This window comes from Schistocerca americana, chromosome X (genome assembly GCF_021461395.2).
Source record: "Schistocerca americana isolate TAMUIC-IGC-003095 chromosome X, iqSchAmer2.1, whole genome shotgun sequence".
Lineage (NCBI taxonomy): Eukaryota > Metazoa > Arthropoda > Insecta > Orthoptera > Acrididae > Schistocerca > Schistocerca americana.
The window spans coordinates 242,821,014-242,847,548 of NC_060130.1; the positions used below are offsets into that span (position 1 = coordinate 242,821,014).

Sequence of the window (26,535 nt, forward strand, 5' to 3'; positions counted from 1 at the left end):
GAAGGTTTCATTAACATAGTGAGGAGTGATAGGGTTGCTCTGCTGATTAACAGAATGAATGTTCTGTCCAAAATGACAATATGATTTATTAAGACTAAACACAAAATAATAAACAAAAACACATGAAACATTTACAATACATCAAATTGGCTCAAATTGGATACTCAAACAAACGCTGTGAATGTGAAGTTGTGCCTAAACTAGATTGTGAGGATTATGATGAAGTGGTATGTGGAGCCAATTCCTTGCAACTCAAATCTTAAGAGAAAACACATAGCCAACCCAACATTAATTGCTGCTACCCAAGACAGAACAAAGTTAGAAAAAGACGAACAGGCGCGCTCTGCTGAGCTCTGATTATCACCTAGGAAAATCCCTGTCTGCCGGTGCTGCTGACATACATTACCAATCTGTCTTCTTAACTGCAAGAACACGATTTGGCGTACCGGATGCGATGGCTGGTTGCTTTGACGTCCCATCGTAGTGATGATAACGTCGCGAGTATAGCCCGAAACAAATTATCCTGGCCTGGTTGTTCCAGACTAAAGACTTCCTAGCAATACAAATGCGTCTCTGAGGGAGACGAAGAAAGCTCGCCACACAATCACTGACGGTACAGTGATTGATTTTAACAAGCGAAGTCACCCAGTAACTCCGATACAGTCAACATTAGCCAAAACTGCTCAAGTCAGACAACATAGGCCTCTTGTACACACAACGCTCAATTGCCAACTGTACACGGAAAGTTACGTTGAAGTCGAAACTTCAGCAACTTCGTCAAACAGTTACAATTAAATAAAAGTATATTAGGTAGCCCACGGAAGGCAGACTGACCCGAGCAGCGAGAGCTCAGTCTTGTAACCTACTTCCACCGAAAGGCGAGAGACGACTACCCACAAGAGCACCCATACAGGCCGAACACACAACATTCCCGCCCCCACGACAGTGGCCGTGGTTAAACGTTCCAATCAGCAACTCGAAAACCGGCGGAAAATTCCACTCCATTGCCGGAGCACTACCATTCCACCAATGGAGATTCTTGGCGCCAATTTCTGCGCTGATTTTGCTACGTCACGGAGCTATGCCCTGAGCAAGCCAATCTCATTTACTATTTTGCAGAAAGCGCGGGAATTTTCCCGCCACAACTGCCTGGGTACACAAGTCATTCCCACGCCTCGCTGGTAGCCCGCCAGAAAGTGTTTTCGCTAAGTTTCTGCGAAGTAACGGAACCTCTACCCCAACCGCTACTTCAGGCCCCTGCTGGCGTGTCTCTTGACAATGTCGGCGTCTGGAAAGCATTCACTCGACTCCCTCACACTCGTCGGCTTAACCCTCTCGAGATCCGCATAGCCCGCCTGTCACCGGACCACCTGGGTGACGAGAGACGCTGCGTGGGAAGTCCGCGTGTGAAGGAATAGCAACTTTTCACCGCATGCAATTAGAGACGAAAATCGTAAGATAGAAATATGAGAGGGGGCTCATGCCATCTCTCAAACTGTGGCCGTGAAAAGGCAGCTGAAGAGTGTGCATTTAAACTAACTTGACCTACATAACACCAATTACACTAAAGAGCGTAGTCACCAATTAAATTAGCTGAGAATGACGGTTTCAGGGTCAGAACTAAGTAAACTTTAAATCCATGTTCACAGCAGGCTACGCTAGAAACAATTTTTCTGGAATATTTTCAGGGTAAAGTTTGACTATTAAATCAAGAAGCTAAAAGAACAGGAATGTCATTAATTTGTTAAGATAATAAGGTATATTGCCGACACAGTACTGCAGCGAGATACACTGCCTGACAAAACAAGTGTAGCACCCAGAAAGGGAGGCGGAAACCAAATGAAACTCTGTGGGTTGAGACGGTATGTGATATTATTGAAGTGATTACAAAATCGAGCCACATTTGCAAAGGACATGGCATCAACCTGACTGCCTTTATCTAAAGCGCCCTGGATCACAAAAACGAACACAGACAGTTGAGTTTCCCAATATTTCTATTTGGGAATCCAGGTTGATTTTTGTTGAAGAAATCATCGCTCTCCAAAGACATCTTAATGCATGAACACAGAACATGTTTCATAATTGAACAACACACTGGCGTCAACTGAGGAGAGTGACGCAGTGGTTAGCACACTGTACTCGAATCGAGAAGGCGAGGGTTCAGATTCCCATCCGAGCTTTTTCGTGATTTTCCTTAAACGCTTAAAGCGAATGCCGGGATGGTTCCTTTGAAAGGGCACGGCCGATTTCCTTCCTCATCCTTCCCGAATCTAATCTTTTGCTCAGACTCTATTGACGCGTTGTCAACGGGATGCTAAACACTCCTCTTCGTTCCTCACTGATGACAGCGATATAGGACTATTTATAATATACTTCCAGGTGTTGTGTTGAGTTGTTGTTTCCGTTCCATGCACAACATTTCGACCATTAATCCAGCTGCCCTCTTAAAGTTACGCGAGCCCCGCTGCCATATGCACTCGCTGCCAGGCTCCAACCAGACTGATCCATTCCTGGTCTCGCGCCGCCATCCAAAGCAGAACGTACTCCCGACGCCCACTACGTCCCGTGATGCTACCCTGCTTCTCAGAGCCGTGAAACGCATACACTCAAAGCGTCCTACGATCGCAACTGTGGTTCATGTGATCGACGATGACATCCCAATTAATTGTGTTACAGAAAAAAATGGTTCAAATGGCTCTGAGCACTATGGGACTTAACTGCTAAGCTCATTAGTCCCCTAGAATTTAGAACTACTTAAACCCAACGAACCTAAGGACATCACACACATCCATGCCCGAGGCTGAATTCGAACCTGCGACCGTAGCGGTCGCGCGGTTCCAGACTGTAGCGCTTAGAACCGCTCGGCCACCCCGGCCGGCTGTGTTACACACAGGTTCAGTAAACATCATAGGGTGTGACGGGACAAAAAAAAAAGTGTGTGAAATCTTATGGGATTAAACTGCTAGGGTCATCAGTCCCTAAGCTTACATACTACTTAACCTAAATTATCCTAAGGGCAAACACACACATCCGTGCCCGAGGGAGGATTCGAACCTCCGCCGGGACCAGCCGCACAGTCTATGACTGCAGCGCCCTAGACCGCTGGAATAATCCCGCGCGGCGACGGGACAAAAGTTTAGGGTGCCGTCACGTACTTTGATTCGCTTCAACATATTAACATAGCGGTTGGCAAGTATTAAATACGCGATGAATGGTTATAAATGTATGCACATTCTGTAGTTAAAGTCTCTATGCGTGCAGCTGTTTTAGAAAACGACAGAACGAGCTTGACAGACCGAGCGCCGGCCGGAGTGGCCGTGCGGTTCTAGGCGCTACAGTCTGGAGTCGAGCGACCGCTCCGGTCGCAGGTTCGAATCTTGCCTCGGGCATGGACGTGTGTGATGTCCTTAGGTTAGTTAGGTTTAATTAGTTCTAAGTTCTAGGCGACTGATGACCTCAGAAGTTAGGTCGCATAGTGCTCAGAGCCATTTGAACCATTTGAACAGAACGGGCAAGTTGCGGCAGTCTCCTCTCGCCGGCAGCAGCAGACAACAACTGTCCGAGCCAGAGATATCATCACATCGAACAGGCCGCTATTCAGCGAGACGAAGGCCGCCGAAGAACTTACATTTAATTGTTTAAATCAGTGGAATTGTGACGTGATTGTCTAAACTTGTTCCCCTATGATATTTGGGGTTTAGAAGTTCAGTTCTGACTTGAGTCTTGCTAGGGAAGCCTACGCTAGAGCTCTAATTAATTATCGTGGTTGCCTGCATCTCGTGGTCGTGCGGTAGCGTTCTCGCTTCCCACGCCCAGGTTCCCGGGTTCGATTCCCGGCGGGGTCAGGGATTTTCTCTGCCTCGTGATGGCTGGGTGTTGTGTGCTGTCCTTAGGTTAGTTAGGTTTAAGTAGTTCTAAGTTCTAGGGGACTGATGACCATAGATGTTAAGTCCCATAGTGCTCAGAGCCATTTTTGAATTATCGTGGTTAAAAGTCACCGGGGAAGACAATAGGTCGCGGATATAGGTGGGATCGCGACTAATAAATTTTGTGAGTATATCGTCGAAGAGTTTTATTGAATTATTGTCTTTGTATTCACGCACGCTCTAAGGTAATTGAGTGGTTCGGTATTTATGTGATTTAGGACACCCACTCTCAGACTGTTGAGTATTGAGCGGTTTATGTTGACACCAACATATTTTGTGTACACGCTACAGGGTTAGTTGCGCAATAAGTGTAATTTTGTGTATCATTGAGTTTAAGTCTCAAATGGTGTTTTATAAAGCCAGGAACCAGGATCTGCACGACTTATGTAAAAGAGGACAGAGTTATTATTGCCTGTAAATTTTGTGATCCTAATCTTTGAAGATAGACTTTCACTTCCTAGCGGGACCGTTAATGTTATTCTAAGATATTCAATTCCATTGCTTGGTAGGGTGACGAGTGGTAAATTTAACTTAGGGACTGTTAGAGGGAACGCGATTGCCAACATCTGAAGTGGATGAGCTTTCATTGCTGTATTAAAGTTAGTGCAAAAATGGTGGTGGCACGTAAGATTTTTGTTTGTGGTTTTCTTTTGTCTGTCCTATCCCGATTTGTATAGGGCTTAGATTTTTTGAATGTCACTCGTTCACATGAAAGTTGTTTGTGAGATACTAATTTGATCCCAATAAAGAAAAGTCACACTTAATTCTGGGTTCGGAGTCTAATTTCACAGCGGAAAAGGTTAAATACCCACTGAAAAAAAAATGGTTCAAATGGCTCTGAGCACTATGGGACTTAACATCTGAGGTCCTCAGCCCCCTAGACCTTAGAACTACTTAAACCTTACTAACCTAAGGACATCACACACGTCCATGCCCGAGGCAGGATTCGAACCTGCGACCGTAGCAGTCGCGCGGTTCCGGACTGAAGCGCCTAGAACCGTTCGGTCACAGCGGCCGGCTACCCACTAAAATATATACAAGTGGCATAAATAATAAAGAGCTAGATTGATGCAAATTAGTAAAAAGCCAGTCTTACAAAGATAAGTCAGATATTCCAGGTTTCAAAGGGCTAGACTCAAAGAATTAATGTCTTATTGAGATTTTATTACGATTGAAAATCATTAATTAGAGAAAAAGGATTTAATTAGATTCTATTTAATAAAAGGCAAAGGTATTAACTTCGTTATTCACTTAACTGTTATTTCAAGGATTTAAAGAGAAAGAAAGAAGGAACATGGACAATAAGAAATAACGTTTACAGATCGTAAGATAGTTAATAGTATCACAGAGAAAGTTATCGCTATGCCGCTGATTTGTAATGAAATTATAATTTTGGTTGCTACGTTCGGAAATATCGTAATAAGAAACGGTTTACTAAGTTTAACTGAACAAGGGTGTACGAAATTGAGATTTACCGTAAGTAGTAAAACGTTGGTCACGGTAAAGATTTATTACGCGTTTTTAGGTGTTTTTGTTTTATAGCAGTGAGTGAAAGATTTTTCGCGTAGTAAACTATACCGATCGTTAACGTGAATAACGTAAATAACCAGAGATAGCCACAGTCAAATTTTACTGAGAGCTTGGTTCAAATGGCTCTGAGCACTATGGGACTCAACTGCTGAGGTCATTAGTCCCCTAGAACTTAGAACTAGTTAAACCTAACTAACCTAAGGACATCACAAACATCCATGCCCAAGGCAGGATTCGAACCTGCGACCGTAGCGGTCTTGCGGTTCCAGACTGTAGCGCCTTTAACCGCACGGCCACTTCGGCCGGCTACTGAGAGCTGTTGAACTGTTGTTGTTAATAGCAACCCACGGTACGGCTCATTGAACGAGTGTATTTATGTTTCAGATAACGTGCAGTATGCTCAAGATTTAATCAAATTCTAATTACTATATCGAGAAGTACCAATACTAAAGTGTGTTGACCATTCACCATTTCAACGCGTCGCAATACTTTTGATCAGTGTAGTATTGACAGAGAGTGTACGATGTAATAGGGGCATGTAACTCATGTACTTCTGTTTTAGTCGAATGCGTAGTTTGTGCACAATTCCTATTACGTCACACTATTAAACATATTGGATTAAATTGAACGATTTATGTTAATACTGGCACGAGGTGTATCTAGCCTTGAATTTTTTAAGTTTGTGGTAAGCTCCTATGGGACCAAACTGCTGAGGTCATCGGTGCCTAGGCTTACGCACTACTTAATCTAACTTAAACTAACTTAAGCTAAGGACAACACACCCACCCATGCCAGAGGGAGGACTCGAATCTCCGACGGGGGGAGCCACGCGACTGGTCTTGAAGGCAGCGCTATTGTCAGTATACAGATTAGAGTCCCGTCTCGCCGCGCCGCTCTACACAGATCAAAGTGGCATAGCACAGTGCAAGGGCGTAGTGCAACAGAACGAGGGTTAGAGTTTAGTTCCGTCGACATCCAAGTCGTCAGAGACTGAGTATAAGAATGGGGAATGGAGAAAGATCGCGATCCTAGCCTATTCAAAGGAACTGTCTTGGTATCCGCCTGAAGTGACTTACGAAAACCACAGAGAAAACTGAATCTTGATGACCAGCCAGCGAACTGAACCCCAGTTCTCTCCACGTGTGGTCTGGATGAAAGCTCTCAATTCATAATCACTGGAAGTGTGTAAAGATCAATTTGCCGATCAACTGCGTCCTGAGCGTGATTCTAGGGCCGAACGTCAGCGCAAACGTGCAGGTCAAGAAAGCAGTGGTATCCACAGCTCTTCGAAGAAGGCTTCGACATTCCTTGCCAGGCATGGCTGGTCACTGTCCTGCTAAAATATACCATATGCAATTACCCACATGAATAGTATATCTCGGGCTATAATTGTGGCAATTGCAGCTCAAATTGCAGACGTCAGAATTGTTATGTGCAGTGGGACTAAAGCCATACTGGTTGTTGTTTGTTCGTTATTCGATTTTAACAACGGATGCAGCCAGACTGCAGTAGTCACGGAAACCTCAAATGCGCATACAGCCTTCACTGATGGATATCATGATGTGAGACACGTCTGAAAACACTACTTTTTTCCACGCAACATGAGATTAATGACTTGCGCGCTCCACTTGCATTCTGAGGAATTGACTTAAAAAATTCAAATGGCTCTAAGCACTATGGGAATTCACATCTGAGGTCATCAGTCCCCTAGACTTAGAACTACTTAAACCTAACTAACCTAAGGACATCACACGCATCCTTGCCCGAGGCAGGATTCGAACCTGCGACCGTAGCAGCAGCGCGGTTCCGGACTGAAGCGCCTAGAACCGCTCGATCACAACGGCCGGCGGAATTTATTATTTTGGACAATAGAAGATAACGCAGTGGCATGCATGTCAGTCGCCCTAGCGCAATAGACAGCATCATTTTATCTATGCAGCCGGCCATGCGGGTGAGATGGCGCTCATACCTCTCTGTACTCTTTTTACATGGTGTAGTTCCTCATGCCGGTGCGACCCATCCGGTTCTGTGTTCTGGCTCCACAAACACACAAACACACACACACACACACACACACACACACACACACACACACATGCTGTCGAATTAGCGTTATCCATACGAGCCGAGATATAATTACATGACACAACATTTCTTGGAATGTACTCACTTGCTTATATTCTGTCTAGAATTCGAAGAGGTATTCTGACACTTGCATTCACGTTTCCGTTTCACTTGACGGCTCCTCGCTGCCTGAGTTTCTACATCTACATCCATATTCCGCAAGCCACCTGACGGTGTGTGGGAGAGGGTAATTTGAGTACCTCTATGGGTTCTCTCTTCTATTCCAGTCTCGTATTGTTCGTGGAAAGACAAATTGTCGGTATGCCTCTGTGTGGGCTCTAATCTCTCTGATTTTATCCTCATGGTCTCTTCGCGAGATATGCGTAGGAGGGAGCAATATACTGCTTGACTCCTCGGCGAAGGTATGCTCTCGAATCTTCAACAAAAGCCCGTAGCGAGCTACTGAGCGTCTCTCTTGCAGAGTCTTCCACTGGAGTTTATCTACCATCTCCGTAACGCTTTCTCGATTACTAAATGATCCTGTAACGAAGCGCGCTGCTCTCTGTTGGATCTTCTCTATCTCTTCTATCAACCCTATCTGGTACGGATCCCACACTGCTGAGCAGTATTCAAGCAGTGGGCGAACAAGCGTACTGTAACCTACTTCCTTTGTTTTCGGATTGCATTTCCTTAGGATTCTTCCAGTGAATCTCAGTCTGGCATCTGCTTTACCGACGATCAACTTTATATGATCATTCCATTTTAAATCACTCCTAACTGCTTCCAGTTCCTGACCTGCTATTTTGTAGCTAAATGATAAGTGATCATTCTTTCTGTGTATTCGCAGCACATTACACTTGTCTACATTGAGATTCAATTGCCATTCCCTGCACCATGCGTCAATTCGTTGCGGATCCTCTTGCATTTCAGTACAATTTTCCATTGTTACAACTTCTCGATATACTACACCATCATCCGCAGTCCTACGACACTCCCCTGCGACACATGAAATCGCTCTTATTTTAATGTAATCCTGAACTTATGGCGAGACGACAAATGGAGTTCCTGAATGTAATATCTCAGTAATTTTTATCATTTAATGTCTGTACACCGTTCTAGACTTGCTCTGAGTTATATTTAAGTTTGCAACGATCTCTGAGTATTACTATACCCACGAAAGCCATTTTACTTTAAGAAGGAAGTACAGATTCCATCTTAAAGTTAAAAAGTGGTGGTTTCGTTCTTGATCACCTTAAACACAGCAGTACTCGGTATTCAGTCACAATTAGATCGATGAGTAATGAGACATTAATAATAAAACACAGAGACACTATTTTCCATCAAAGATTAGCATTGAAGTACAACAGTAGACTCTTTTTTTTTCAGTTCCTTTCCACGGTGCCTTTAATGACTCCACATCCGTATAAAAATCTATGTGACTAAAACCAAGTAATAAATTACGTTTATTACCATACAATAGTAAGAACCATTATAGAAAGCACTAAAAGAGGCTAAACACAAAGTGTAAAGCTATGTTTCATTCCCGCATCTCTTTAAATTCAACAGGAACTAGCTTTCAGTCACTGTTAAATAAATGAGTAATATGACTTAAAAACGATAAAATATTGTTTTCCATATAAAGATACACATTGAAACAGAAATAAAGCCTTTTTTGTCGTTTCGTTTATATTGTACTATAATGTCTCCACATCCGTCTAAGAATCCGTGTCAGAAAAATAACAAACAATAAATTGCGTTTATTATCATACAATAGATGGAACCATTGCCAGCAAGCACTGAAAGGAAGCAAAACACAGTCAACTGAATAGCATTTTTTAAATAATTTCTCTATCATTGTTAGAGCGTTTTGTGTTTTTAATTCGTAATCATGAGCTCGGATAATTACGGTAGGCCATTGTGAGGCTTGTTTATGTGGCCTTGCGCCTTTCTACGGCTGCGGCTGCAGCACACCCAGCCATCGGCGCGCTGGGACTCCGCCTTCAGACCTGCGACCCCTGCTGCATAAATTCCGTCCATCCTCCGGGATGTAGCCACTTTAGGGGACCCATTAAATGACGAGCTATTCCCGAAAAATGCCGGAGAATCGCTCCCGGCCCATTAAAAGGATAGCGTCACCCTCCGAATATAAGGCGCGCACTTATTCCTCTGCGCCGCGGAATGCGGCCACCAGTCGTAACGTCGCAATCAAATGGCGAGTGAGAAGCCCGGCTCAACGTTCAAAACACTACAACCGCCTCTGCGTGGTCCCTCCGCATCTGGCACAACAAAACTCCTGAGCAACTTCTGTTGCCAAAATTCCTCTCTAAGTAACAGTAAAACAGTTGATCTGGCCGAGAAGATTTACTATTTCGGTCTTAGATACCAAGTGAGGTAGCGTGAAACGATTCTGTACTTTTGAGACTCTTTGTGGCAGTAACACCCACGCTCTCCGGTCGCCCACCGGCCGCTGTGGCCGAGCGAGTCTAGACGCTTTAATCTGGAACCGCGCGACCGCTACGGTCGCAGGTTCGAATCCTGCCTCGGGCATGGACCCGTGTGATGTCCTTAGGTTGGTTTGGTTTATGTAGTTCTAAGTTCTAGGGGACTGATGACCTCATATGTTAAGTCCCATGTGCTCAGAGCCATTTGATTTTCTCCGGTCGCCCATCCGAGATTAATTTGTAGCCCATGGATCATTGATTATCTCGACTAAGTGTGTCTCTATGGCTGGTTGAAATAAATGAATAAAAGACGGTCTCTAGATTAATTTTAATCGACGATTCCTCCGAAACAGTAACCGCTCATGGAAGTTCTTGTAGTATTCACAGAAATGATCTGGATCAATCTGGATCAAAGGCCATCGATTCGAACCTCGTTGCAGGGCTGGATAGCAATATCGAGTGACCGTGGATCGATTACGGAGTTGAAAGACGGGGGCGAGGACAGAAACACTCAATCTACGAGGGCATGCTGAAAAGTAATGCCTCCGAATTTTTTATGTGAAAACTCGTAATGCTTTTTAAATAAAACACACGTTACTGACGTCCTACATCTTTATTCTTCACGTCTAAATACTTATTTTTCAACATCGTCACCCTGACGACGAACACATTTCTCCCAACGAGAGACCAATTTGTTGATGCCGTCACTGTAGAATGTGCGGTCAGGCGCACAGTTTTAATCTGCCAGGAAGTTTCATATCAGTGCACACTCCGCTGTACAGTGAAAATCTCATCCCGGAAACATCCCCCAGGCTGCGGCTAAGCCATGTCTCCGCAATATCCTTTCTTCCAGGAGTGCTAGTTCTGCGAGGTTCGCAGGAGAGCTTCTGTGTAGTTGAGGAGACGAGGTACTGGCGGAATTGGAGCTGTGATGACGGATCGGGAGTCGTGCTTCGGTAGCTCAGATGCACTTGCCCGCGAAAGACAAAGTCCCGAGTCGAGCCTCAGTCCGCGCACAGTTTTAATCTGCCGGGAAGCTTTGCATGGAAGATGATCGCTGACAGTGAACACGAGGTGTCGCATAGTTGCAGATGGTGCAGCACTCGTGTGCAGTCAGACATTGTCAAGTTGAAGGAGAGGGTACTAGATGTGTAGACGAACTCTTCGGATTCGCAAGTCGATTACAGCACACTGTTTCTCACGAACCGACATAATTACGATACACACCACCATGTTACACGTGATAATTCGGAGCCCTCTAGCGGCAGATGGCTGCAAATATGTAGACATGAAGAATAAAGATTTAAAATGTTAATAACATTTGTTTTATTTAAAAAACATCAAGAGTTTTCCCATAAAAAATTCGTAGGCGTTACTTTTCAGCACGCCCTCGTATTATTAGGGCTGGCCATGAATAAGAACTCACAGACGCAGGGATCGTGGTTAAAACTGGATACATTCTTAATGAGCTTCAGTGCAAAAGCTATAACGAGAAAAATTACATTAAATGAGGAAGGATTCAGAAGAACAATTGCGCCAGGGTTTTTCTACGCACGGAGAGTTTGCCTGCGTACTATAACATTGTTCGCTGTGACGTCGGTGGTGCACGGACCCGGCGTCGGAAGTGGAGCTTCATCCCACAAGGAGACGGCCTCACGACGCGACTCCTTTCCAACGCTGTCCGTGTGGAAGTGACTTGTTCCATCACGAGAACCGTTGGCCTTCGTGCGGCGGATGGCTTCGGAGAATGTCCTGCACTGACTTCTCCGCTGTTATGCCAACGCAGTTTGTCTTCTAGGCACGCCACTCTCACAGTAATGACAGTAGAATTTTCTCTGGTACGTTTCCTGATAATGGCGATTTTGCACGAGGCGTGTGACTGAATTTACTTTTACCTTCTTCGCCGTATTTGAACAAGACCTTACTCTCACTTCCTGCTCTAAGAAGTGTCCTTTCGACAAAAACCACTCAACAGACGCCTAACACCCTGTGATGCTAAATGTATTCCATGCCATCGCTGACGCACACATCATTTAATGTTTTAAAGCTGTATCTAGAAGTATGTAATGGTGCCTCATTAACATACATCTCACTACGTGGAAACTAACCAAAGTGTTTGTATTACTACATCTTCCCTCAGTCATCTAACGGTTAAAGTACAGATAGGATTTTCTCAAAAATAAAAAATATTTTTAATTTTCAGACAGTTTGAAAGCTACGTGAAAAGCGGGTGTCTTATTTTTATCCTTAGCCCCCACTGATGATATCCTCTCATTAACTAATCAACCTTGAGCGTTGTTGTTACGAAAAACAGGAGGCATTTCTATTTAAACTAGCACACACGGAAAGGTTTCATTTGCCGTATCTCGCCTTGTGGGCGGAAAAATAGTTCACTGCACGTGCAAGGATCGTCCGGCAATCATGACCTGTTAAAGTAAAACGTGTCAGACCTACACTTTATAATTAATCTGTCAGAAAGAAAAGCAGAAAACAAATGCGACGGCCGGCCGATGTGACCGAGCGGCTCTAGACGCTTCAGTCTGGAACCGCGCGACCGCTACGGTCGCAGGTTCGAATCCTGCCTCGGGCATGAACATGTGTGATGTCCTTAGGTTAGTTAGGTTTAAGTAGTTCTAAGTTCTAGAGGACTGATAACCTCAGATGTTAAGTTCCATAGTGCTCAGAGCCATTTGAACCAGCGAAATGCAACGGAAACAGTAAAATGCGGTGGGACCGTACAGTAACGAAGGTATTTGCTTTCATTTAGCATGCATTTTCTTTGATAGATTTCTGACATCATACCAATACTCTGTAAAGGAGAACGGAGATGGAATAATCTTAAATGACATTTAACCTGCCTTAACAAATGTGGTTATTTATTACAAAGAATGATACCAATTTGGACACATGCAAAACATAGACATTCTTATACAACTTAAGTCCCTTATTTATACACAGATGAGGCGTGGATTTTGTCAATTTTGCATGAGAATTCAACGCGAAAGCCTCCCTATACACTTGAGATGACGATCTATTTTGGAATGACTCTACAAACACTCACAAAGGGAATCCAGCCTGGCAGAAATTAACAGTAGAGACCTGTCATCCCAAAGTACGATACATTTTAGGGAGCTGCAAATTATTCATCTGATACAATGGCTATTGCTGATGTTAGATCCGCAGGCCCGAGTTCTTACCAGCTAGATGGGATACGGTTAAAATTGGGGGTGACCACATGGCGTTCGACACCACTGTAAGAAAAGTCACAAGACTCGCTCAAATCTAAATTTAGAAGAAACAGAATCGGTGCCTAGGTCACCTTGCTACATTTGAGGATAATGGGGGAGAACTAGTGTGCAATTAATCACAGATCTCGTAGCGCGACGACGCGAACTAGTACAAACCAGCACAACTTGAATACGTGATTTTGATGTCCGTCTTCACACGCAAATCTAAAAACAAGTAATCTGAATATCTCCCTACTTCTGGCGTCTGATACCAACAGCTTTAAAGGCGGCCTAACTTTCAGATCTCAACTAAACTTAATATCTAACTCGACGCTCCATCAGAACGTGGGTATTCACTGGCTGTTCTGGTCCGCGTTCCAAGTCTATTCTTGATGGAGCTGCAGCAAGTGACCTATCCCTGGTGCCCCATAAAAAGCATGGGGCGCTAAACTAACCAGAGGTACAGCGAAAGCGTGGGTGGCTGTTGCCTCCACGTTCTTTTTGAACAGAGGAAAGTTCCAGGAAGTTCTGCGCAGAATTCTAGAGTGCCAATCAAAGGATTCGATTTTAAAAACGGCTTGAAGATTCGCTCCTGTCGTTGGAACTTGATCCCGACAGCCAGTTATAAAAAAAGTCAATGAAGTCTCCCAGGGCTCCCAGAGAAGGAAAGAAAGGAACTGCCTCTAACTTAAAGTTATGCCGCAATGTTCTCATCTCATGCAGGTGATTGCACTAGGACTTGGTGTATGAAAAGGGATGAGGCTGGCGATACCAATAAATAAATGGGAAATAAAATAATCTTCAGCGGGTAATCAAAAAGTCAGTATAAATTTGAAAACTGAATAAATCACGGAATAATGTAGATAGAGAGGTACAAATTTACACACATGCTTGGAATGACATGGTGTTTTATTAGAACCAAAAAAATACAAAAGTTCAAAAAATGTCCGTCAGATGGCGCTTCATCTGATCAGAATAGCAATAATTAGCATAACAAAGCAAAGATGATGATCTTTGCAGGAAATGCTCAATATGTCCACCATCATTCCTCAACAATAGCTGTAGTCGAGGAATAATGTTGTGAACAGCACTGTAAAGCATGTCCGGAGTTATGGTGAGGCATTGGCGTCGGATGTTGTCTTTTAGCATCCCTAGACATGTCGGTCGATCACGATACACTTGCGGCTTCAGGTAACCCCAAAGCCAATAATCGTAGGGACTGAGGTCTGGGGACCTGGGAGGCCAAGCATGACGAAAGTGGCGGCTGAGCACACGATCATCACCAAACGACGCGCGCAAGAGATCTTTCACGCGTCTAGCAATATGGGGTGGAGCGTCATCCTGCATAAACATCGTACGTTCCAGCAGGTGTTTATCAGCCAGGCTGGGGATGATGCGATTCTGTAACATATCGGCGTACCTCTCACTCGTCACGGTAGCAGTTATCTAGCGCCATCTGTCGGACATTTTGTGAACTTTTTTGGTTCTTATAAAACCCCATGTCATTCCAAGCATGTGTGTCAATTTTTACCTCTCTATCTACATTATTCCGTGTTTTATTAAGTTTTCAAACTTATACTGACTTTTTGATCACCCGGTATATATGAGAGAGAATTGGGAAAAACGTAAGATCCAAAAGAGGATAAGGGATTAACGTCTCCTCGACTATGAGGTCAATAAAGACGGAACACAAGGTCGGATTAGTGTAGAATGGGGAAATAAATCAACCTTGTTCTTGTCAATTATGAGTTGAAATTACAAGCTATTAAAGAGGAAACGAATGAATTCAGAGACAGGCGGGGAAAAACATGTGAATAGCACGACAGACGAAAGACTACCTGAGAAAACTACCAACAGAAATGAATGAGACACTTTGGTCTAGGAGGAAACGATGGACATGAACTTTTCGAAGGCTGAAGGGACCGATAACTAAACTCTGTATGTCAGACGGTGACTGTGGTGCCACCGCCAGACACCACACTTGCTAGGTGGTAGCTTTAAATCGGCCGCGGTCCATTAGTACATGTCGGACCCGCGTGTCGCCACTGTCAGTGATCGCAGACCGAGCGCCACCACACGGCAGGTCTCGAGAGACGGACTAGCACTCGCCCCAGTTGTACGGACGACGTAGCTAGCGATGCACACTGACGAAGCCTCGCTCATTTGCCGAGCAGATAGTTAGAATAGCCTTCAGCTAAGTCAATGGCTACGACCTAGCAAGGCGCCATTAGTAGTTTATTGCCTGAATCTACAGAGTCTCACTTGTAACGTCAATAGCGATGTACAGCAAGGATGGATTAAAGTTAAGTATTCCAGCAGCTACGTACTTTTCTTTATAGCATTCATTACGTATCCTGTTTCAGACCTCACGCCATCCTTCGTGTGTTTATAGCGTGCATTGCGGTCCCCTCAAATCACACTGTGTCGGCACTTCTGTCGACACATCAGTGACGGCCACAAATTATTTGGAACAAATATGAGTACATATTCTAACACTATAATAATTGATTACAACCATACAAAACTTGCTACAGCACTCTACGAAGTGTCAATTGATGGTGTATATCAAGCGCTGTCAGACTATGTGAAGATCTATGCTATACATAAAGATATCTATCTTGCTGATCTGAAGAGGGCTAATGAATTCAATGGCGTTATTACTCGAATACTGATCGGCCAGAACATTACGACCACCTGCCCAATTCGCGGTATGTCACACTTTGGCACGGATAACAGCGGCGACACGTCCTGGCATGGTAGCAGTGAGGCCTTGGTAGTTCACTGCAGGGAGTTGGCACCACATTTGCACACACAAGTCTCCTAATTCCCGTAAAATCTGGGGAGAGGGGCGACGAAGTCTGACCCCACGTTCAACCACATCCCAGATATGTTCGATCGGGTTCAGATCCGGCGAGTTGTGGGGGTCAGCACATCAACTGGATGTCGCTTTTGTGTTCCTCGAACCACTCTATCACACTCCTGGCCATGTGACATGGCGTATTATCTTATTGAAAAATGCCACTGCTGTCGGGAAACGTGATCGTCATGAAGGGGTGTACGTGGTGTCCACGATACTGCTTGGCCGTCATGGTGCCTCGCACGAGCTCCATCTGACCCACGGATGCCCACGTGATTGTTCCCCAGAGCATAATGAAAACGCCGCCAGCTTGTCTCCGTCCTGCAGTCCAGGTGCTCCCATGCAAGACGACAGATTTGCGGCCCCCATCGGCATGATGAATACGGTATCGCGATCAGACAAAGAACGCTCTAGCACTGCGCCAACGTCTAGTGCCGATAGTGTTGTGCCCATTTCAGCCTTAGTTGCCAACGTCATGGTGTTCAACATTGGCACGTGCATGGGCCATCGGCTGCGGAGGCCCATCATTAGGAGTGTTCGGTGCACTCTGTGTCCAGACACACTTGTACTCTGCCCAACATTAGTCTGATGCTGGTCCCTCCACTGTTCACCGCAGGCACACAATAATATCCACTACAGTAACACAAAGCTGATTAAGTTATAGCTTCGGAACATGACTATTAGAGCACTCCGTCTTCAGGGCACGAGTGGCCTACCGGGACCATCCGACCGCCGTGTCGTCCTCAGGGGAGGGTGCGGATAGGAGGGACGTGGGGTCAGCACACCGTTCTCCCGGTCGTTATGATGGTATTCTTGACCGAAGCCGCTACTATTCGGTCGAGTAGCTCCTCAATTGGCATCACGAGGCTGAGTGCACCCCGAAAAATGACAACCGCGCATGGCGCCCAGGATGGTCACCCATCCAAGTGCCGACCACGTCCGACAGCGCTTAACTTCGGTGATCTCACGGGAACCGGTGTATCCACTGCGGAAAGGCCGTTGCCTCATGACTATTAAACACATTAATTAACTTTTTAAAATCAGGTGTCTCATTAATGGAATACTGGGCAAAAGAAGTGTGACAGCGTAGATTTGCGCACACTGTGGCAAGAAGATACAGAATACTACGGAACTCATACCTTACGTGCCCATTAGATACTAGAAGGGGCAGTCAAATGAAACAGATGGAAACAAATTAAATAAACTGTTCATTATTTCAAAAATAATCGCCATAACTGTTAACACATTTATCGCACAGTTAAACAAGACGCCCATTTTCTTCATAGAAAAGTGTTTGTGGTTGCCTACGAAAAAGTGATTGTACCCAGGCGTGCACCTCTTCGTGCCAAGCAAATCGGCAGCCACCAGTGTCTTTCTCCAGGGCTCCAAAAATATGGAAACCGCATGGGGAGAGATCAAGATTTTATGGAGTATGTGTTAGGGCGGGCTCACATGTTTCAAGGTTGTTTCGACTATGCTGTAGAAATTTCGATGGGAAGCACTTACACACCCGCCATGCATTCCCGTACACTCCGTGTTTTTGGATCCCTGGAGAAAGACACTTGTGGCCGTCAATTTGCTTCGGACAGAGAGGTGCACGCCTATGTAAAATCGCTTTTCCGTAATCAGCCGCAAACATTGTTCTTTGAAAGCATTGACCGGCTTGTCGCACATTGGGATAAATGTATTAACAAATTTGGGGATTACTTTTGAAATAAAAACAATTAACTAACTTTTTTCCATCTGCATCGTTTTCACTTGACAGCCCCTTATAAAACTGGGAAATTGGTTTTGTATCGCTTTAGTACGTCTCAAAAACTGGTTAATTTATTCATCTGTACCTTCAGTGTCTTTAACCTTAGAGATAATATTCAAACTTAATTTTAAAAGGCCCAGAAGGATGTGCATCTTGAGGTGCTTATGAGAACTGTAGCTCAAACCCTATAGCTTTGAAGCATTTGATATTCATTTGTGGTTGTTTCACGGACCATATTCCGGAAGAGCGGAAGGAGCTGGCCCTATCTGAAACTTGGTTGGGAAACACGAATTTTGCCGCGCGGGATTAGCCGAGCGGTCTTAGGCGCTGCAGTCCTGGACTGTGCGGCTGGTCCCGGCGGAGATTCGAGTCCTCCCTCGGGCATAGGTGTGTGTGTTTGTCCTTAGGATAATTTAGGTTAAGTAGTGTGTAAGCTTATGGACTGATGACCTTAGGAGTTAAGTCCCATAAGATTAAAACAAAAAACACGAATTTTGGAATTTCGCGAGAAACTAGGCTAAGGTTGTGCCGTTTTGGAGTGTGACTGCGCGAACTGTAGGTACTTAGAAATTCTGGGCCACATAATGGTCACGGAACTTGCAATATTTCGGATGAACATCGTTTTATGACTTAATTATTTCACTGGGGAGTAATGCAAAGATTTCGAAAAACTCCGACTGAATTGGGAAGACTTTTCTTTCTCGCGTTGGAAACATATGTGAAATATGAACCCTAACAGTAATAGCAATAGTATTATAACATTATTGTTTTATATGGGGGCTCGTGCCAACATTAAAATTATTCGCTTGTATGATACCGTGAAAGAGCTTTAAGTGCTGCTGGGAAACTCTGACATATTTTTATCGAACTTGATAGAATTTCATGATTATTTCATCTATGTATACAAGACAGGCGCTTCTTTGATAGTTGTTATGGCAAATATAGATTCTACCTTGCATCCATTCGGTGCACCATATGTTATACATCAATTTCTAATTTACAATAATTTTCAAGAAATAAATATGTGACCGATCATCATTTTAGGTACGCCTAAAGTTCTAAACATAATTAATTAAGTATCTCATACAACTATAGGGAGTCACAAGTTGAACGTCAAGAATTTAATGTAGTGGCATTTGGTCTTGTGGGAGCCTGCACACTAGTCTCTTATAGGGTCCCTAAAGTATGCTGCTTTCTCGGATAGCTATACTACATTTCAAGCAAATCACATTAATAGTTTTTACTACAATAAAGAAGATTGACAATAGTTAACTCTGGATTTACAGTGAGCTGTCGTTAGCGATGGGTGACATGCAAACAGTCATACACTACATACAATGTCCATGTAAGCATTCACACTCGCTCATAAGTCACAGCTATCGTTAATATCACTGCTCATCTGGGCCTCTCTGCTAGTCTCTAGAAGAGCGTAGCGTTCCAAAGGATTGGAAAAGGGCACAGGTCATCCCCGTTTTCAAGAAGGGACGTCGAACAGATGTGCGGAACTATAGACCTATATCTTGTCCATTATAATTATCCGGGCTGTTATGCCGTGGTCGGTTGATGAATTCTGTGGTGATTCCCAACGTTTCGTCTCCGACTGCGGGAGACATCTTCAAGGGGGTCCGTAGCTTGATGGAAGGTCCAACACACACACTGGCTCGCTACTGACTACCGCTAAATTCCGTGTCCGCGCGCCCCCGCGCCGCGGCGTGACGTCACGTGTTTTGAAAACGTCAGTGTAATTGGCTGCTGTCCGTCGCCGTCGATCGCCGTTGCCATCACCCAGTAGTGGACGGGTGGTACACATCTTCTTTAACACCGGCATCCATATACCGTTTAGTTTGACGCCCTCCTCCTTTCGGTTGAAATTATTTGGGTGTTTAGCGATTTCGATTGCCTCCCTGTAGAGCCTTTCGTAGTATCCGCTCGTGGCCGCTAGTACTTGCGTCTCCTCGAAACGAATATTGTGGTTCCCTGGCTGGAAAGCATGCTCCGCAACAGCTGATCGTTCCGTTTCTCCTCTTCTACAATTTCCCTTGTGCTCTTCCAAACGTTTAGAAACAGTTCTTTTGGTGGTACCCACATAAACACCACCACAGCTGCATGGGATCCTATACACTCCAGATTTTTCCAATGGTTTGCGAGCGTCCTTGGCAGGCCTAAGGTATTCCTGGTGGGCTTGTAAATTACGGTAATATTCCGCTTCGTCAAGATCCTCCCTATTCTTTCCGTTACATTTTTAACAAACGGCAGGAAAACCTTAGATTTTGCAGTAGCCTGTACGTCAGTATGATTTCTGCGTGGCTGCCTCAACGCACGTTTTATTTCGGCGGACGAATATCCGTTCTTCGTTAGTGCATTGTGGAGATGTTCCATCTCAGCGTCGAGCAACTCAGGTTCACAAATATTTCTAGCTCTGTCCGCTAACGTCTTGATAACACCCCGCTTCTGTTGTGGGTGGTGGTTCGAATCCCGGTGCAAATAACGGTCCGTGTGCGTGGGATTGCGGTACACTGAGTGGCCCAAACTACCATTTTCGTTTCTAAACACAACCACATCGAGTAAATGTAGTTTGCCGTCTACCTCCTCCCCCATTGCAAACTGAATTCTTGAGTTTATACTGTTCAGATGTTCGTGGAACCGGCTTAGTTCCTCCCTACCATGTCTCCACAACACAAACGTGTCATCCACGTATCGAAACCATACATTTGGTTTCTTGCTGGCAGTACCTAAGGCCTGTTCTTCGAATTTCTCCATAAAGAAGTTAGCAATTACGGGACTTAGGGGACTTCCCATAGCCACGCCATCCGTTTGCTCATAAAACTGTTCATTCCACTTGAAGTATGTGGTCGTCAAACAACACTTAAACTGCTCTAAAATATCGGCAGGAAAAATTCGATCCAGCTGTTCCAATACATCATTAAGTGGAACCATGGTAAACAGCGATACCACATCGAAGCTGAACAATATGTCCTCCGGCTGGACCACTATGCCATTCAATCTGCTGATGAAACGTGTCGAATTCTTTATATACGAGTCCGAACGGCCCACATGTTGTTTTAACAGCGTAGTCAAAAACTTGGCTAACGATTAGGTGGGCGAACCAATGGCACTTAGTATCGGTCTTAACGGAACATTTTCTTTATGAATTTTGGGCAATCCATAAAGCCTCGGTGGTAGCGCAACCGAACTGCAGAGACCTTTCTGCACACTCTCTTCAATGGAGGACTTTTTTATTAACCGCGACACAGTTCTGAGAACGTTGTTAGTGGGGTCCTTATTCAGCTTCCTATATGCTTGCGGATCCAGTAGATCCGTAATTTTTCTCTGATAGTCGGCCACATCCATAACCACCGTTGCGCTTCCTTTGTCAGCTGGGAGAACCAAAATACTATCGTCGTCATTCAGGAGTTTTAAAGCTCTTCTTTCACCTACAGTTATATTACTTTTCGGCGGTTTTGCATTGGCTAATATTCTCACTGTTTCTATACGGATTTCTTCAGCTGTTACAGAATCTACACTGCGAAGTCCTGCTTCTACATTGGCTATAATTTCTTCCATGGGCACAAAACGCGGACTAACAGCAAAATTTCCTCCCTTGGCAAGCACAGATGTCTCATCGTCAGATAACGAACGTTTGGACAAATTGATAACGGTCCGGGAAACGTCTAAATGCCGAAAAGTCTGATTAGGTAGCAAATTATCAAACTTCTTCTTCTGTCTACTAGACGTCGTCAACATACGCTTCCACATGGTATCATGCAGTAGTCTATCAATTTTATCCCAGTCACCGCTGCACAGTTTATTACTGATCGTAATATGGAGAGACATTAACTTACAGTTTGTGCTTGCCAAGTCCCGTCGGGTCTGCTGAATGCGCTCTCGTAGTAAGGCCTCCTCAGTCCGTTTGAAAATGCGTTGTGCCTTTCCCGAATAGAACAGTCGCTTTATCTTCAGAAACTTCGGTATAACGCCGACGGTTCTGCAACGAGACAGGAATGTGAGGGAACACAAAAGCTGCACTCTCTTCTTCTGGAGTCCTTCCAGGCGTCGCACTTCTCTCGACATCTGCTCCCCGTAGAGGCGTCTGATACTAAAATGTAAACTTTCACGGCCGGAAATATCATGTCCATTATAATTATCCGAGCTGTTATGCCGTGGTCGGTTGATGCATTCTGTGGTGATTCCCAACGTTTCGTCTCCGACTGCGGGAGACATCTTCAAGGGGGTCCGTAACTTGATGGAAGGTCCAACACACACACTGGCTCGCTACTGACTGCCGCTAAATTCCGTGTCCGCGCGCCCCCGCGCCGCGGCGTGACGTCACGTGTTTTGAAAACGTCAGTGCAATTGGCCGCTGTCCGTCGCCGTCGATCGCCGTTGCCATCACCCAGTAGTGGACGGAGACTAGAAATCTACTCTGTAGGAATCAGCATGGGTTTCAAAAAAGGCGATCGTGTGAAACCCAGCTCGCGCTATTCGTCCACGACACTCAGAGGGCCATACACACGGGTTCACATGACTTACGCAAGGCGTTCGATACAGTTCCCCACAGTCGTTTAATGAACAAAGTAAGAGCATGTGGACTGTCAAACCAATTGTGTGATTGTATTGAAGAGTTCCTAGATAACAGAACGCAGCATGTCATTCTCAATGGAGAGAAGTCTTCCGAAGTAAGAGTGATTTCAGGTGTGCCGCAGGGGAGTGTCGTAGGACCGTTGCTGTTCACAATATACATAAATGACCTTGTGGATGACATCGGAAGTTCACTGAGGCGTTTTGCGGATGATGCTGTGGTATATCGAGAGGTTGTAACAATGGGAAATTGTACTGAAATGCAGGAGGTTCTGCAGCGAATTGACGCGTGGTGCAGGGAATGGCAATTGAATCTCAATGTAGACAAGTGTAATGCGCTGCGAATACATAGAAAGATAGATCACTTATCATTTAGCTACAAAATAGCAGGTCAGCAACTGGAAGCAGTTAATTCCATAAATTATCTGGGAGTACGCATTAGGAGTGATTTAAAATGTAATGATCATATAAAGCTGATCGTCTGTAAAGCAGATGCCAGACTGAGATTCATTGGAAGAATCCTAAGGAAATGCAATCCGAAAACAAAGGAAGTAAGTTACAGTACGCTTGTTCGCCCACTGCTTGAATACTGCTCAGCAGTGTGGGATCCGTACCAGGTAGGGTTGATAGAAGAGATAGAGAAGATCCAACGGAGAGCAGCGCGCTTCGTTACAGGATCATTTAGTAATCGCGAAAGCGTTACAGAGACGATAGATAAACTCCAGTGGAAGACTCTGTAGGAGAGACGCTCAGCAGCTCGGTACGGGCTTTTGTTGAAGTTTCGAGAACATACCTTCACCGAGGAGTCAAGCAGTATATTGCTCCCTCCTACGTACATCTCGCGAAGAGACCATGAGGATAAAATCAGAGAGATTAGAGCCCACACAGAAGCATACCGACAATCCTTCTTTCCACGAACAATACGAGACTGGAATAGAAGGGAAAACCGATAGAGGTACTTACCGTACCCTCCGCCACACACCGTCAGGTGGCTTGCGGAGTATGGATGTAGATGTAGTGTCCGTCTTCTACTCTCCCCGAGGCTGGCAGGAGCGGCGCTTATATTCTCTTCGGTTAGGGGGCGCTCCTGTAGTGGTGCCGTGCTAGTCAGCGGACTATTGGCTGACGTTGTCTCACAGCCTTATCTGCTCTTACATTCTTCATCTTCGTACCCTCGCGTGTCGATACGACGGAACATTTCTCACCTCCCCCCCTCCCCCCAAAGCGACGGATCGTCGTCTTGTAGGGTGGGCGATCATGGCGGTGGAGGCTGGAGGGTGGGTGCATCGCTGGACCGGAAGCTGTGGCTGCAGGGGACGTCAAGTTTCCGGCCGTACCCCGCCATCCGGCCTTCGCTCTGACGAAAACGTTCCCCGGAAAACGACCAGAAGGGTACCGCGTCCACCTCTTGAAGCTGTGAACCAGATGTAGAAGGCGGTGACTGTTGTCGTGCGAGCAAGTCCAGCTCCATCGATGGGACGACAGGAGGCGGAGGAGGTGAAGGTTCCGTCTCCATGGGGTCGTCCCGCGGTGACATGATGACACCCTCTGGCGGCTGCTGCGGTCGCGCTGTCCTCTGGATCCATGAAACATCGTCGAGCACATGACAGAGGCGAAGTTGATTTCGATGCAGGCGCTGCAAGCCATCTGGACCTGAAATAAGATACATGCAAGCGCCAAGTCAACGGACGATCTTGCCTCGCGCTCACCGTCTGCCGCCGCTAAAAACCCTGTAAAAGACAATATCGTGCGGCGCGAAGCGATACTTGCGGCCTTCATTCGGCACCGAATACAGAGGAGTTTGGAGCAGGTGGAGCAGTTTCAGATAGCGGCGGCCGTGAAGCAATTCCGCCGGCGATTGTCAATGTCGTGTGTGCGAACGATAGGAGGCGAGAAATAGTTGCAGTACTTGATCCCTGGTGTGTCCGGAGCGAAGTTTGGCCATCTGCTGCTTGAAGGTTCTGACAAAACGTTCCGCTTCGCCGTTGACTGTGGAGGGAACGGTGTACTAGTTAGATGCTGTATGCCATTGCGTTCACAGAATGTTTCAAATTCATTTGACGTGTACTGAGGGCCGTTGTCTGACAATATTACTTCAGGTAAAACTTCGAGGCAAAAAATCGATGACAACACCTGAATTGTGCTACGTGACGCTGTCGAGTTCATTGCACAACAAAAGGAAACTTGCTATACGAGTCAACCACAATCAGCCAACGAGTGTTCCAAAAAGGTGATGACGAATAGGTGCAGTGCCCTTGTCAGTGTGGGGGTGGCTACAGAGAATGGAGCAGCCATGTGTCGACATAGTAATATCTTACACAGACTCTAGTGCCAAGAACTTGAGTGTAGTTCATTGTTATATATAGGACAATGGAAGGAAGGAAGATTTGGGTTTAACGACCCGTCGACGATGCGATCACCAGAGACGGAGCACAAGCTCAGTTCAGGAGAAGAAAACCGGCAAGGAAGGAAATAGACCCCGTCGTTGTCAAAGGAAAGGTTCTGGCATCCGTATCGATGAATTTAGAAAAATCACCGAAAATATACCCCGAGGTGACAAACGTCATGTGATAGAGATATGCGCGTATACAGATGGCGGTAGTACCGCGTAGACAAGGCATAAAAGAGCAGTGAATTGGCGGATCTGTCGTTTATACTCAAGTGATTCGTGTGAAATGGTTTCCGACGTGCTTATGGCCGCAAGACCGCAATCAGACTTTGGACGTGGAAAGATAATTGGAGCTAGACGCATGAGACATTCCCTGTCGGAAATAGTTGCGGAATTCCATATTCCGAGATCCACAGTGTCATCAGTGTGGAGAGAATACCAGATTTCAGCATTACCTCTCACCACGAACAACGCAGTGGCTGACAGCCCTCAGTTAACGACCGAGGTCAGCTGTGTTTGCGTAAAACTGTCAGTGCTAACAGGCAGGCAACAATTTGTTAAATAAGCGCTGAAATCAATGTGGGACGTGCGACGAACGTATCTGTTAGGACAGTGCGGTGAAATTTGGCGTTATTGGACTATGGCAGCAGGCGACCAACGCGAGTGCCTTTACTAACAGCACGACATCGCCAGCAGCGTCTCTCCTGGGCTCGTGGCCGGATCGGTTGGACCCTAGACGACTGTCCAAATGTGGCCTGGCCAGATGAGTCCCGATTTCGGTTGGTAAGAGCTGATAGTAGGTTGCGAGTGTGGCGCCATGGACTCAAGTTGTCAAAAAGCATTGCGCAAGCTGGCGGTGGCTCCATAATGGTGTGGGCTGTGTTTACATGGAGTGTACTGGGTCCTCCGCTCCAACTGAACCGATCATTGACTGGAAATCGTTACGTTCGGCTACTCGGAGACCATTTGTAGCCATTCATTGACTTTCTGTTCCCAAACAACGATGGAATTTTTATGGATGACAATTGAAACGTCCCCTTAGAAAAATTTATGAATGACTGTGCTGATAAACCTGTTACATTATTTGCTTTTCAAACAGCTGAGCAAAAATGAACGTACTCAGGCATTACTCTCTTTACTTATTCTGATCAACACTAAACTGAAACACAATATTTTTAGCGCAACACAATCTGACTTTTAATAATCCCTGCAAAAGAATGGCCCTGACTAACAATAACCTGTACCTTTCATGAATCACTTACCTCACAAAAATCTTCGTTACTCAAACTACTGCAATACAGCGAGCGCCAATACTGCCAGCCAAATAAAAGATTCTAACTAGTGAAGTCGCTAACTACTGATAGGCATAGTTAGCAAATGAAAGATTTTGATAGAGAACAAACAATGTATTTACATCCAGTCTTACAAATTTACTGTTTCTGATGGACACACGTGCAGATCGTCCGCTCCCAAAACTCCGCCATCTCACTCCCCACATCCACCACTGCTGGCGGCTCACCTCCAACTGCGGGACGCTACGCGCTGTTCACATCCAACTGCCCAACACTACAATAGCGAATATTACAACAATGTTAACGAGGCACAGACTGCACACAGCACAGCCAGTGATTTTCATACAGAGCGTTACGTGGCGTTACCAATATAAAAACCTAAACAGCCTACTTACATAGCCCCCATGCTCCCCACAAAACATTTTACAAATTGTTTTGGGCAGTGGCCAATACAGATTTGAAGAAATTTTTCATA

At 45.3% G+C, this 26,535-nt stretch overlaps 1 protein-coding gene and 1 pseudogene across 1 annotated transcript in view; one reads left to right on the top strand and one right to left on the bottom strand.

Annotated features, from left to right (window-relative positions):
• The window catches only part of LOC124554821 (protein sickie), a 1,236,186-nt gene that overhangs the window by 390,875 nt on the left and 818,776 nt on the right, over nucleotides 1-26,535 (top strand). The gene's annotated exons all lie outside the window — the stretch shown is intronic.
• Nucleotides 16,932-17,049, bottom strand: LOC124557208 (annotated as a pseudogene).